This window comes from Bison bison, unplaced genomic scaffold (assembly GCF_000754665.1).
Source record: "Bison bison bison isolate TAMUID 2011002044 unplaced genomic scaffold, Bison_UMD1.0 scf7180017864352, whole genome shotgun sequence".
NCBI lineage: Eukaryota > Metazoa > Chordata > Mammalia > Artiodactyla > Bovidae > Bison > Bison bison.
The window spans coordinates 4,514,096-4,528,300 of NW_011494924.1; the positions used below are offsets into that span (position 1 = coordinate 4,514,096).

A 14,205-nucleotide genomic window follows, 5' to 3' on the forward strand; every position below is an offset into this window, starting at 1 on the left:
AAAATGCTCAGTCATGTCCAACTCTTTGCAACCTCATGGACTATATAGTCCATGGAATTCTCCAGGCAAGAACACTGGAGTGGGTAGCCATTTCCTTCTCCAACGCATGAAAGTGAAAAGTGAAAGTGAAGTCGCTCAGTCGTGTCCGACTCTTCGCGACACCATGGACTGCAGCCGACCAGGCTCCTCCATCCATGGGATTTTCCAGGCAAGAGTACTGGAGTGGGGTGCCACTGCCTTCTCTGAGTGATGTTCTAACAGACCCCAAAGAAGAGAAGAGTTGTTACTTAATTTGAAACAAGAAATAAACCACCTGCTCAAGTGGCAATGCCTACACAGAGCTATTCTATTCTGCTGCTGCCCTGGCGTTGGGTATAAACCTACTGTCTTTGGCTTTAGAGCCCTGCGTGGAGAGACTCTTTCAGAGGCTCAGAATCCAGGAGCGGCAAATGCTCAGCCACTAGGTCATCTGTCTGGTCTATGAAAACTAGGAGATGGTCCTAGCAGACCCAGGCTTCCCACGGAACATCTCAAACCTGCAAGATGCTAAGGACCACGTGGGTACCAAAGAAGCAGTCTCAGTGGAGAAGCAGCAGTTTTATAAAACTTCAGGGCCTGACATCCAAATGAACTGAAGTAACTGATTAAATGCACTACTTCAATAGCAAGTCCCTACAGAACTCTGGACAAATGAGCATGGCTTAGGTGGACATGGCTAGGAAGATGAGACCCGTTGGCAAATGCCAACAGGATCCGCCCTGCAATTCTTCTGTAAAGCATGAACGCAAGGGACTGGGGGTCCCACTTGATGGAGAGAAGGTGACTCCTTGACTAGAGGTTTGGAGAATACTCAGATTCTGGAGATTCACACGTCTTCTCCACTGAAAGTCAAAATTGCTCAGTCATGTCCAACTCTTTGCAACCTCATGGACTATATAGTCCATGGAATTCTCCAGGCAAGAATACTGGAGTGGGTAGCCTTTCTCTTCTCCAGGGGATCTTTCCAACTCAGGGTCTTCTGCATTGCAGGCGGATTCTTTACCAACTGAGCTATCAGGGAAGCCCTAACTGAACCTCCCAGGAATCCTGCTTCCAGCTCCATCTCACATTTCCAAGATTCCTATCCCCTCTCCCAGGATGGTTTACCTGCCAGGTGACAGGGTGGCTCCCCAAGGCCCAGCCTAGGCATCCCCTTCCCCCAAGAAACGAAAGGGCCAGGCTTTAAGACATGCATATAACTTTTAGGAATGAGGAGAGGAAGTCTAGAGGGAGAAAGAGAAAAAGAAGAATGGACATGGACAACAAATTAAAAAGAGGGAGGTTAGGAAATGGTGAGCCGAGAAAACAGCAAGAGAAACCATGTGTTTGGGGAGGAGGACGGAGCTGGGGCCTGGGTGCGCAGGGAACCCAGCTGCCCCTTTCCCAGAGTGGCACCGTGCATTTTGGGATCTGTCAGTGCTGAAAGCAAGCCTGGTTCTTGAGAGAAGCCAGGTCCCAGGGCTCCCCTCCCGTTAGAAAGGAGAGTCCTAAGAGGCCTTTGGGGGACAGGAAGAACTCAGTGCCCCTCTCATGACGCTCTGCGAAGCTTCTGGACCCTCTCCACTCTGCTGGGCAGACAGACACTGCTCTTCTGTCCTGATCCTGGCAGAGGCCCCATCGGACTCAGGATAACAGCCACTCTCCACCGCCTTCCGCGTGTTGGCACTCCGCCTCCACACAGACCAAGCCCCCTGTGAGCTAGCAACCCTTGCTGCCCACCCTCTTCTTTCAGGCTGGCACCCTCTCAGTGGTACTAGGAATAGGTGCCAGGCCCTGTGCTGGAAGCCCTGGGGATTCACAGATGAGTAAGGCATGGCATCTGTACCCGGGGAGAGAGAACCATGTCTGTGCTCGGGTCACCATCAGCCCTACAACCCCCCTTCTCCCCAAAGGGAACGGTTTCTCTGAAGTTCCCAGGAAGCCACAGCTTTTTCAAAAAGCACAAAGCCCACTGTGTCTAATGCACAGAGAACCATGGGTGAACTCTGAGGTTAAAGATCCAGAGACACACTTAAAAAACACGGGACTTAAGTGAACTTGATTCCCATCAGGCAATAATAACTTCCAGTCCGAAAACCACAGTCTCTAGAGATACAGCTGATACCCTTGTCTGAGAAGCAAGTTCAAGTGGACTTAAGGGGCTGGAACTGAGCAGGGCACGGACCCTGGAGCACACTCAGCAATCAGCTCACCATTTCTGAATTCATAGGAGAACGGAAAACGCTGCTTGAACAAAACTTTGACACTTGCCTTTTGTTTCTGAGGTTTCAAGGTCATTAATTAGGTGACAAGCCTAGCCTAATTTGTTAGGTGGGAGTACTCTGTGACCTACGTTACCAAGACAAACTTCTCTATCACTTTATAGGTCTGGGATTGCAAGATGGAGCTGTTTTCCAAAGTGTGGTCCACTGAGGATCTGATCTAGTCAAACTGGGAAACTTGTCAGACCAAGTTTCCAACCAACCCAATGTACCAAAACCAACTGTCTGGGGCCGGCCTGGAACCTGCATTTAAATATGGTGAATCAAGGAATTCCCTGGTGGTCCAGTGGTTAGGACTTGGAGCTTTCACTGCTGAGGCCCACGTTTGATCCCCGGTTGGAGGAACTATTAGTAAGATCCCACAAGCCTCCCAGCACAGCCAAAACAAACAAACAAACAACAAAACCATAAATATGGTAAATCAAAGGCCTCGGGTGATTTTTACACAATCCAAAGTTTCTTTTATTTCTTGCTAGGTAATTTGGCCTTGTGATCTAAACAGGCTGATTTGCAGGAGGTATTATGAATGCATGACCAGTAATACATTTTCTCATTCAACTGCCACAAAAATATAGAACTTCCCATTCACTAGATGAGCTTAATTAGTACCAATAAACTTAATTAGAATAAAATGTCACATGAAATTTTAAAGCTAGGTGATGGGCACGTGAAGATTCATGTGTTTTGCACATACAAACATTTCCAGAAGTTTTTAAGTTGTTTTACAAGTGAAAAAGATGTATTTTTTAAAGCTAACATCTATAGCTAATTATATTTTTCAATCTAGTCCATAACTGAATCCTGTTTTTCTCCTTGCTAAAGTGAATACTGTAAAATCTGTTCTTGATTCCTGTTTCTCTTTGGGCTCAATGTCAAGTTGATTGGAGGGCTCAGGTGAAGTTAAAAGGTGATGGGAGAGTCTTCTAAGCTTTTAATCTGTTAGGGACTCCCTTCAAATGTCTCAGCCTGTTACTCCTAATTACTTCTCTGAATTACCTCTACTTTTTCAAGAGAAAAAGAGTGATTATAGTGAGATGTTTCTGTGAAGTCGCTCAATCGTGTCTGACTCTTTGGACTCTATGGACTGTAGCCTACCAGGCTCCTCTGTCCATGGGATTTTCCAGGCAAGAGTACTGGAGTGGGTTGCCATTTCTCAAAAGCCCACAGAAAATTTTAACTGCTCCAGACTGACGTTAGTAGATCAAAATGCTATATTATTTTGTGACCCCTTTAAGTTTACCCACTAAGGCTTAAAATTTCAGCCTGATATCTGAAAACACTTTTTTTGAAGGGGGTTTGGAGAACTGTGAGATCGTTAATTTAAAAACAAGTATTTCCCCAAAAAAGGATCAAGATTTTCAAAGAGATGTTAAGTGTTTTTCCACAAACAGGAAGGAGGCAGTTGACTTATCAGATCTTTCCCTGAGAGCAGTTCTTACAGGAGAACCCAAGGGTGCCTGGGTAAGGAGAGGAGCAGCCCTGTGTGAAAAGAAGCGAGGAGTCCCCAGCTGGCAGATGGTAACTCCTTTAGAGCCCGGCTCGCACCTGCCGCTCTCCCTGGTTCACTGCCACTGAAGGAGCAGCAAGGGCAGGTGAAATCTACCTGCTGGAGCCAGCACCATCTTCAATACCAGGAGCCCAGGAAGACCGCTGCTTGTGGTTGGAGGCCTGGCCTCTTCCAATGAAGCACTGCTCGTATTTTGTTCTGGGCATTAATTAATTATCCATTTGTGACATTTTAAAATTAAATAGGATGCTACTGATTGTTGATATCACCCACCAGTAATAACCTTCTTCCTTTTAGCTCTGGTGGGGTTTTGATGTTGGGAACAGGGAGATGATAGTAATATATGGTCGAAAGAAATTTTGCTCTCAAAGTCACTTAAGAGAAGAAGTTTGGATAGTACTAGTTCAGTGACTGCTATAAAAAAAAAATGTGGACATGTTTAAGTCACAGAGAGATGGGGTGGGGGTGAAGGGAGGAAAAACTGATTCTAAATCTTTCTTTTAAAAAAATACTTAATTTCTTTGGCTGCACCGGGTCTTAGTTGTGTGGGATCCTTGGTCTTTAGTTGTGGCATGAGAGATCTAGTTCCCTGACCAGGGATCAAATCCAGACCCCTTGAAGTGGGAGCTCGACTCTTAGTCCTTGGACCTCCAGGGAAGTCCCCTCCCCAAATCTTATAAAAACAATGATTTACATAAAAATTGAAATCTGGAAATGTCAATCAACCGATGAATGGATAAACAAACAGAATGTGGTCTAGCCACACAGTACGTTTTTCAGTTCAGTGTTAAAAGGAATAAAGGGTCATTACATGCTACATGCTACAGCATGGCTGAACCGTGAAAACACACTAAGTGAAAAAAGCCAGATACAAAAGGAATATTGCATGAGTTTATATGAAAAGACCAGAATAGGTAAATCCATGGAGGGAAGGGGGAATTGGGATGATTGCTAATAGGTAAAGGTTTCTTCTGGGGCTGATGGAAGTGATCTGGAAAGAGATAGTAATGATAGCTGCAGAACACTGTGAATACATCACAAATCACTAAACTGTGCACTTTTATCTTTTAAAATTTTTTGGCTACGCCAGGCAGCATGTAAGACCTTAGTTCCCTAATCAGGGATCAAACCTTCCCCCACACTAGTGGAAGTGCGGAGTCCTAATCACTGCAGCACCAGAGAAGTCCCTAAATTGTGTACTTTTGAATGGTGAACTTTATGTGAATCATATCTCAACTGAAAATACAGTATAGGGATATTCAAAGGAAAAAAAATAAATTTGGGCAGCGGAGGAGGTGAAGTGAGGAATAAAATATATATAACTGTAATGTTCCTGTGCCTTTAGGGTTCTAAGGCTAGTATGTTGGTTCCAAAATATAGGTAAACATATATAACTTGATTCATAAAATAGACTTGAGATACTGAGTGAAAAACACAGTTTATATCATAAATGGTATCATGCTAATAAAACTAAATTTTCAGTGGTTTTTATTTCTGTTGCAAATAAAACAAGCTCTTCAGCTTTAATGATTCTAATAACTTAGTTTTATCAGCTTATAAAGAGCAGGCAACAGAACTGAGAAGAAACTATAACAATTACAGCAAAACAAAAATAGTTATTTTCTCAACTGAATGTTTTTTTTTTTTTTTTAAACCAAGCAGTTTGTGGGATCTCAGTTCCCTGACCAGAGATTGATCCCAGGCCATAACAGAAAGCCCAGAATCTTAACCACTGGGCCACCAGGGAACTCCCTGAGCATTTTTCTTATTAGCCAGCATACCCAGAAGGTGTCTGCTTTCAGAAAATATGTTGAGAAGGGAAAACACACACACACAATCACATAATACTACTCTTGCTGCGTCTAACTACTTAGTGAAGCTCATTCCTGAGCCTCTTGATGCTTCATTTTCATTATCTTCAAACAAACAAAATAATTTTAAAATTAAACAGGCTGCTCTGGTTCTTTACATAACAGCTTTTGGGGGGAATATTTTCACAAAAAAAACAAAAGCAATTTTTTTTTTCACATTTGGAAGAAGATGGGGGATTCTGAAACAGATGAGGAATAATCGAAACCAAAGCCTACATGCTGCCTCAAAACCACACCCAAAGACCATTATTTGGAAAAATCACAGTCTGCATTCTTGGACCAAATGCTTAAACCGTGCCTCACACCATGACCAGACACCAGGTCCTCAGCACACACACCAGGTAAAGCCAAGGTAATGGCTTTTCTGTGAACCAGTCTTCCTATTTCTAGGAGTTCGGCTTTGAGCCCTGAAGATTCCCCCAAATCAAGTAAGAGTATTCAAGGAATGTTTGTTGAATGAGGGAACACATATACCATATCTTCTTATACTTAACAGATGACTGGATAAACAAAATGTGGTCGAGCCATACAATGGAGTATCGCTCAGTTGCTTCAGTCCTGTCTGACTCTTTGTGACCCTATGGACCGTAGCCCACTAGACTCCATGGGATTCTCTAGGCAAAAATACTGGAGTGGGTTGCCATTTCCTCCTCCAATGGAGTATTATTCAGCCATTTAAAAAATGAAGGACTATTACATGCTACAACATGGATGAACCTTAAAAAAGCCAGCCAGCCACAAAAGAGATGTTGTATGATTGCATCCACACGAAGTGTGCAGAACAGATAAATCCATCGAGATGGAAAGTAGATTAGTGTTGCCAGGGGCTGTGTGAGTGGGGATTGGGTAATGACTGCTAATAGGTATGGATTTTCAGGGGGGAGGAAAGTGATGAAAATGTTCTAAAATTAGATAGTGGTGGTGATGGTTGCAATAGTTAATATGCTAAAAACACAACTGTGTATTTTAAAGGGGTGAACTTTATGGTATGTGAATTATATCTCAATGAGGCTATTATTATTATTTTTTTAATCAGCAGGGACAGCTGCTAAAAGTGAGGAGTCCTGGCCCCACCCAGACTGAGTGAATCAGACTGCTAGAACAGGGCCTAGGAATCTGCGTTTGTAAGTTTCCCGGGAAATCCACAGGCTTAGAGTTGAACCCTGGAGTTTATTTTCCAGTCACTGTCACTGTCAGTCAGCGACAGATCCACTCTCCTTTGCCCTCTCCTTTGTAAGGCAGCCTTTTACTTTACTGTGTCTGTTTGCTCTTGTTTTTCAGAGCATCTCTGAAATCTGATGGAGGCACTGTCAGGATACGGCACGTTGCTCCTGTCCCTCGAGCCCAGGTGTAAATGCTCCAAGACGCTCTTTCACAGATCCTCCGTATACAGACAGGCGTCAACAACAAGGCTTGTTTTCACTCTAAGGGGTGGCCTTAAGACCGAGAGCAAGATCTGAGTAATTTAAGACTTTCTATGGGTATGAATACCCAGTTACTGACAGTAATGTTTATTTTGAACAACTTGATCAGTATTTTCTTGACCCACACCTGTCCGTTTTGTGACAAATGAAACCAATGGGAATTTGTGGGCTTGAGCCTGTAGACTGGACCACACTTTGTGATGCTCTTGAGGCCAGAGATAGCAAAAGATGTTTACTGTTCTCATTTTCAGTAAACCCGGGAAGGAGTTTTCCACATCTGCAGAGCATTCTTACATACAGAGATGTATTTGGCCACCTTAGTAGGATGGAAACACATTTTTCACTTGACAATATTTGCAAATCATGCATTTCCCCTCACTCACTTACAATGTGGAAATACTTCCATATGTTGCCTTTGGCTTCACCATTTTGTGTGGGATAAAAAGCAAAAAAGTACAATTAGGTGGCCATTTTGCCTATGAACACTAAACTGCTGTGTGTGTAAGTAGTGTCAGCCCTCCCGAATCAAGGCTTCATTACTATTCATGTCACCTGTCTAGAAAAAGTTAGTGTGAGTTTGCCATAAACCATAACAGTAGGAGTTATGAGAGTTATAAAATATGCTAATACTGCCAAAATATGGTTTAAAATCTGGATTCAGGTATGTAGTTTTCTTTTAAATAAAAAAGTACACTTCTTTTTGCTTTTAGATATTGCTGCTAAGTCGCTTCAGGCTTGTCTGACTCTGTGTGACCCCATAGACGGCGGCCCACCAGGCTCCCCCGTCCCTGGGATTCTCCAGGCAAGAACACTGGAGTGGGTTGCCATTTCCTTCTCCAATACATGAAAGGGAAAAGTGAAAGTGAAGTTGCTCAGTCGTGTCCGACTCTTCGCGACCCCATGGTCTGCAGCCCACCAGGCTCCTCCGTCCATGGGATTTTCCAGGCAAGAGTACTGGAGTGGGGTGCCATTGCCTTCTCCAGCTTTTAGGTATTACAGGTCACCAAACTGGGAAGAGTCAGGTTCTAACTTCTTTCAGCTCCCAAACAATTAAACTTGTTTTTCCTTCTGTGTTTGGCTAGGCCAGAAACCACTTCTTATTTCTAACCTCTACAGAAGTCAAGGCCAGTGCTCCTACCATTTTTCTGATGAGGAAATCAAGCTGAGGGAAGCTGTCATTTAAGTTCATACAATAGCTCTTAAGTGACAGAACCAGGAATGAGTCTGTTTTGAGCCCAAGTCTGGTGCTCCTTAGACAGTATCTCCATGGCCTCATATTATATTATCTAAACCAGATGCGAGTTAGATTCTAGCTCATTATTCTGGGTGCTGTTAAGTTCTTCGAGATCAGCAATTGCTTTATCCTTTTACATCATGCTGAATTTAGTAAATACTTTCTGAGTGAGCTGGGAGGGAGACTGAAGGTTTTTTTGTGGGCCTCTCTTTTCATGGTTCTGTGATTCTACATTTCTGTACTTTGGGAGTCTACCTAAAGAACGCATCTCCCATATAATCTGGTATATGGAAAACTGTACACAGAAATGTTCATGACTATCTTATTTAAAATACTGAAAACTACAAATAACTCAAGTGTCAAGCAATGTAATGATAAACTGTAATATATTCAATGAAGTATTATGAAGCAAATTAAATTATGTTTAAAACTACTATAATTCTATAGAAATAGAAAGTAGATTAGTGGTTGCCTAGGCCCAAAGTGGGTGGGTGAGAAAAAAGGGGAGTGACTGCTAACGACTTTGGAGTTTCTTTCTGGACTGATGAAAATATTCTAAAATTGACTGTGATAATGGTTGCATACCTCTGTGAACACACTAAAAACCATTAAAGTGTATACTTTAAATGGATAAATTGAACTATATGTGAATTATATCTCAATAAAGCTGTTATTTTTAAAAAGGAAATTAAGAAGCTAAAGGAAAAAAAAGACTATTACTAAATGGAGAAAATGTTCATGTTGTGATGTTAGCCAAAAGGAACAAGATCCAAAAGTTTGCACACAATATGAATAAAACATGTTTTTAAAGAGGGTGGTGGGGGGAGAAGAAATCAATTCCTATTTAAAATCTCACACGTAAGAATATGACTGGAAGGAAATATAACAAAGGATTAACAGTAGCTATCATCAGTGAAGAAACTCTGAATAATTTTTTTTTGTTCACTTATCTACATTTTCAAAAATATATATATTTCCAATGTTTTGGTAATAAACATACATTATCATGGGGGTTCTCAGATGGCTCAAGAAGTAAAGAATCCACCTGCAATGCAGGAATCTCAGGAGCTGCAGGTTTGATCTCTGGGTCAGAAAGATCCCCTGGAGGAGGAAATGGCAACCCACTCCAGCATTCTTGCCTGGAAAATTCCACAGATAGAGGAGCCTGGCAGACTACAGTCTATGGGGTCGCAAAGAGTTGGACAAGACAGAGTAACTGAGCTCACACACGCATTATTGTCACTATTGGCTTCCCTGGTGGCTCAGTGGTAAAGAAACTGCCTACCAATGCAGGAGACGTGGGTTCAATCCCTGGGTTGGGAAGATGCCCTGGAGAAGTCAATGGCAACCCAATCCAGTATTGTTGCCTGGGAAATCCCGTGGACAGAGGAGCCTGGTGGGCTACAGTCAATGGGGTTGCAAAAATCAGACTCGAATTAGTGACTAAACAACATTATCACTATTGTAAATAACAGGGGAAAAATGTAAACTCTGCTGTTATCTGCGGGTGTCTGGTCTGCCCTGGTGCTCCCAACAGGCCACACAGTTGCTTTTCAGCCACAACCACAACTGCAGGGCATGGGTCTCAGCTGAGCCCATCACTTCATTACTTGTTTGGCTTTGCCACAGTATCTCCTGAACAGAAGGATAAGTGGTAGTTTATTCTCATTACCTCCTTTCCCTTAGTGACCACCAAGACTTGGATCCTGGTCTCCAATAACCACTTCCTAGTACAGAACCCATTCTTTCAGTGGGTTCAAAGAGATTATATGGGGACCTATGGCTATTAGGGAAATTACTCATGTAATTCATTCTTCCAATTATTAGTGTTTACTTCCCACAGGGAACTAAGTGAATCTAGGGGAAATGTGAAATAAATCATTTTTCTTGCCCTCTGAGAGCTTTCATCCTCATCCTGTGAATGTCATATCATTCACATGACAATACTGTATTATATACTTGGAAGTTACTAAGAGAGGAGTAGATCTTAAATGTTTTCACAACACAAAAAAAGTTACCTGTGTGACGTCATGGATGTGTTAACTAATCGAATATGGCAATCATTTCACAACATACACATACATTGAATCATCGAGTATATACTTTAAACTTAAACAATGTGTGTGTTAGTTGCTCAGTCATGTCCAACTCTTTGCGACCTCATGGACTGCAGCCCACCAGGCTCCTCTATCCATGGAATTCTCCAGGCAAGGATATGGGAGCGGGTTGCCATTTCCTTCTCCAGGGGATCTTCCTGACCCAGGTCTCCGGCATTGCAGGCGGATGCTTTACCATGTGAGCTACTAGGGAAGGCCCTAGTACACAATGTTATATGCCAATTAAATCTCAAAAAAAGCTGATAGAAAAAAGATGCAAACAAACGTCTCTGATACAAAACATGATACCATAAACAAAACAGGTGACAGCAGGTCCCTTTGTGTGTCTGGGCTTAGAGCGTGGGCTGAATTTCCTTTGGGGTGTATGGGTGAAAAGCACAGATGCTTGCATAATCTTCAAATGGCTAAATGTTTAAGGAAGGACAAGCCACTAAATGAAAAGCAGCACTGATTCTTTAAGGAATGACACCTAACTCATTTGCTAGATTTCCCGGCAGGAGTCAATCGAGATGGGAACTAAGGCAGAATCTGAACACAACTTGTACAGGTTTCTGAAAACGTTTACCAAATGTTACCAGAAGCAGGACGACATTAATTTTTTTTTTTAAGCATTTCAAGTTTACAGAACAGCTGCACGAACAGTACAGAAAACTCACATACTCTTTTATCTAAATTCACCAAGTTTTAATATTCTTCTTCAATTAAAGTGTTCTGAATTGCTCTTTTGGAGCTTCAGGGAATATGAGTGCTATCCAGCCACCAGAAGCCTTCAGTGCTTATGAATCTAAAACAAAAAAGAATTTTACAAAACCAGTTTACTGAAGTAAGTCGGCACACCCCGGTCCAAAAGACAACTCAACCACAACTCACTCCTGACCCTCCACCAGGACCTCTCAGGAAGACACTGAACTCTTTAAAACCAGATTACCAAATATTCAAGAAGAGCTAGGAAAACATAGAAAAATAAAAAAACTGAGGAGCAGAGGTGACTGGCCCTACCAGATATTCACACACACTATAAAGCCTCCACAATTAAAACAGGATGGTACTGCCATAAGAATAGATAAATAGACTGGCAGGACAGTCTAGACATAGACCTAAGTACTCGTGCGTGCGTGTGTGTGAGTCACTCAGCCGTGTCTGACTCTTTGCGACCCCATGTAGCCTGCCAGGCTTCTCTGTCCATGGAATTCTCCAGGCAAGAATACTGGAGTGGATTGCCATTCTCTTCTCCAGAGGATCTTCCCAACCCAGGGATGGAACCCTGGTCTCCTGCAACAGAAGCAGATTCTTTACCGTCTGAGCTACAGGGAAGTCCTCCAAGTACTCATAGGACTTAATACGTGATCAACGGGGTATCTTAAATCACTAGTGCAAAGATGGACTTTCTCATAAACGGGGGAATAACTGACCAGCCCAAAGGTGTTCAATAAGATCACAATGCAGATCTGATGTGCCTACGGTCCTGGTAAACTAAGGATGACCTGGGTCTTTCTCAGAGCCAGAAATGCAGCTGCAGGCAAGAGCTAGTTCCACAGAGGGGCTGCAGCCCTGAGGGGTTGCCAGCAGCCCCTGAAGGATCTGACCACTGCCTGCCTTAACCCCTCAAAATCTCCAAATGCCCTCTGAACCTGCTATGATTTGAATGCAGTTTCAAAATTCTGACTTTCCCCCTGCCCTAGAGTTTATCATACATTCATACAGCACCTGATTTTCACATCATATGCACATTATAACATATATAAGCCCTCCTCCCAATTTTCAGGTGTAATTCTTGTTAGGCTTATTTTGAAGAGAAGATTAAGCTTCAGCGACTGGCCTAGGATCACAGTGTTTAAATAGCATAACAGAGAATCTTATGATTTGTATCTTTCTACTCCAAATTTTATATTTCTCCTGCAAACCTTGTTATCTGCTCTCTTAGTACCTTCAACCAGAACCACCCATCAACATCTCTCACAAGTCTGATGCAAGAATCTGCTACTCAGTGGTGCCAGTACCCTTGGGGACAGTAACCTGAAGGCCTGACCCCTCTTCTTTCAAGGGCGGCAAGCAGGAAATAGCTTTCATTCATAACCTTTGGGAAGGTCAGGGTCAGGAAATGAATGCTGTTTTGTCCTGTGATCTGTCAGGCACTGCATTAAGTACTTAACCAACATAATCATAGAAATAATGCATCTCCCAAGAGAAATGAGGGCTTCCCAGGTGGCACTATTGGTAAAGAGTTATCCTGCCAATGCTGGAGACGCAGGTTTGATCCCTGGATTGGGAAGATCCCCTGGAGAAGGAAATAGCAACTCACTCCAGTATTCCTACCTGGAGAATTCCATGGACAGAGGAGCACAGCAGGCTACAGCCAATGGGGTCACAAAGAGTTGGACTTTGACTGAGTGCGTGCATGCGCACATACACAAACACACACACACATAAATGAAAAAACACATCCACATACGTCCTTGTAAATTAATATTCGGAGCACATTATTTTTGATAGCCATAAAGTCTATGCACTTGGATACAGTCCAAGTGCCATCACCTGATGAATAAACAAAATGTGGTACACCCACACAATGAAATAATATTCAGCCGTCAAAGGAATGAAGTACTGACATATGCTACAACATGGATAAGGAGACACTAAGCTAAAGGAATAGAAGCCAATCACAAAAGGCCACATATTGTATAAGTCCATTTATATAAGATATCTAGAACAGAGGTATCTACAGAGACAGAAAGCAAATTAGTGGTTGCTTAGGACTGAGGTAGATGGAGCTGGGGTGGGGAATGGTGGCTAAGGGGTATTGGGTTTCTTTGTCCAAATGACAAAAATGTTCTAAGACTGATGGGTGATGGTTGCACAACCGGTGAATATACTAAAAGTCATTAAATTATACACTTTAAATGGATTAATTTTTATGGTATGTGAATTATTCTTCAATAAGACTGTTATTTTAAAAAGAGAGACAGGAGGAAGGAAGGGAGGGAGGGAGAGAAGAGGAGTGGGGAAGGGAAGAAGAGTGGGTAGGGGGTGGAGAGAGACAGAGACACTAAGCATCTGGGAAGCATTTACCAGGTACATATTGCTGCTGCTAAGTCGCTTCAGTCGTGTCCGACTCTGTGTGATCCCATAAGACGGCAGCCCACCAGGCTCCCCCGTCCCTGGGATTCTCCAGGCAAGAACACTGGAGTGGGTTGCCGTTTCCTTCTCCAATGCATGAAAGTGAAAAGTGAAAGTGAAGTCGCTCAGTCGTGTCCGACTCTTAGCGACTTTAGCGACCCCATGGACTGTGGCCCACCAGGCTCTTCCGTCCATAGGATTTTCAAGGCAAGAGTACTGGAGTGGGTTGCCATTGCCTTCTTAGGAAGCTTAATAGTATCCATGGGATTTTAAGAGAGGTGTGTAGCCCCAAAGCCCTCACTCTAGTACATCATTACCTCCTTCACAAGCACTAGCTCTAGCAAAGTAGCATGTGAATCTGAGGAACCAGGATTCTTATGAGTACAATGGTTAAGACAAATGAACACATTAGGGTTACAGAAATATAACTGGATAGTAGATCTCACAAGCACTCACTGGTGCTTACCTACCTCACAAAGTAGCCCCTTTCCTGCAAACCGCCACTTCCCTCCTCCACGGAGGCCACAGGGACCTGGGCAGCCATGTTTGAATGATGATCCCACCCCCAGCCACAGCTGATTGGCTCTAGAGGAGGCCTAACTGAAAGTCGGGCCAATCAGGTTCTGCTGCCAGGG

General features: G+C 43.1%; 1 protein-coding gene across 1 annotated transcript in view; it reads right to left on the minus strand.

Moving 5' to 3' along the window:
• Window positions 1-14,205, minus strand: part of DENND2A (DENN/MADD domain containing 2A) — a 98,726-nt gene that overhangs the window by 70,745 nt on the left and 13,776 nt on the right. The window lies entirely within an intron of this gene.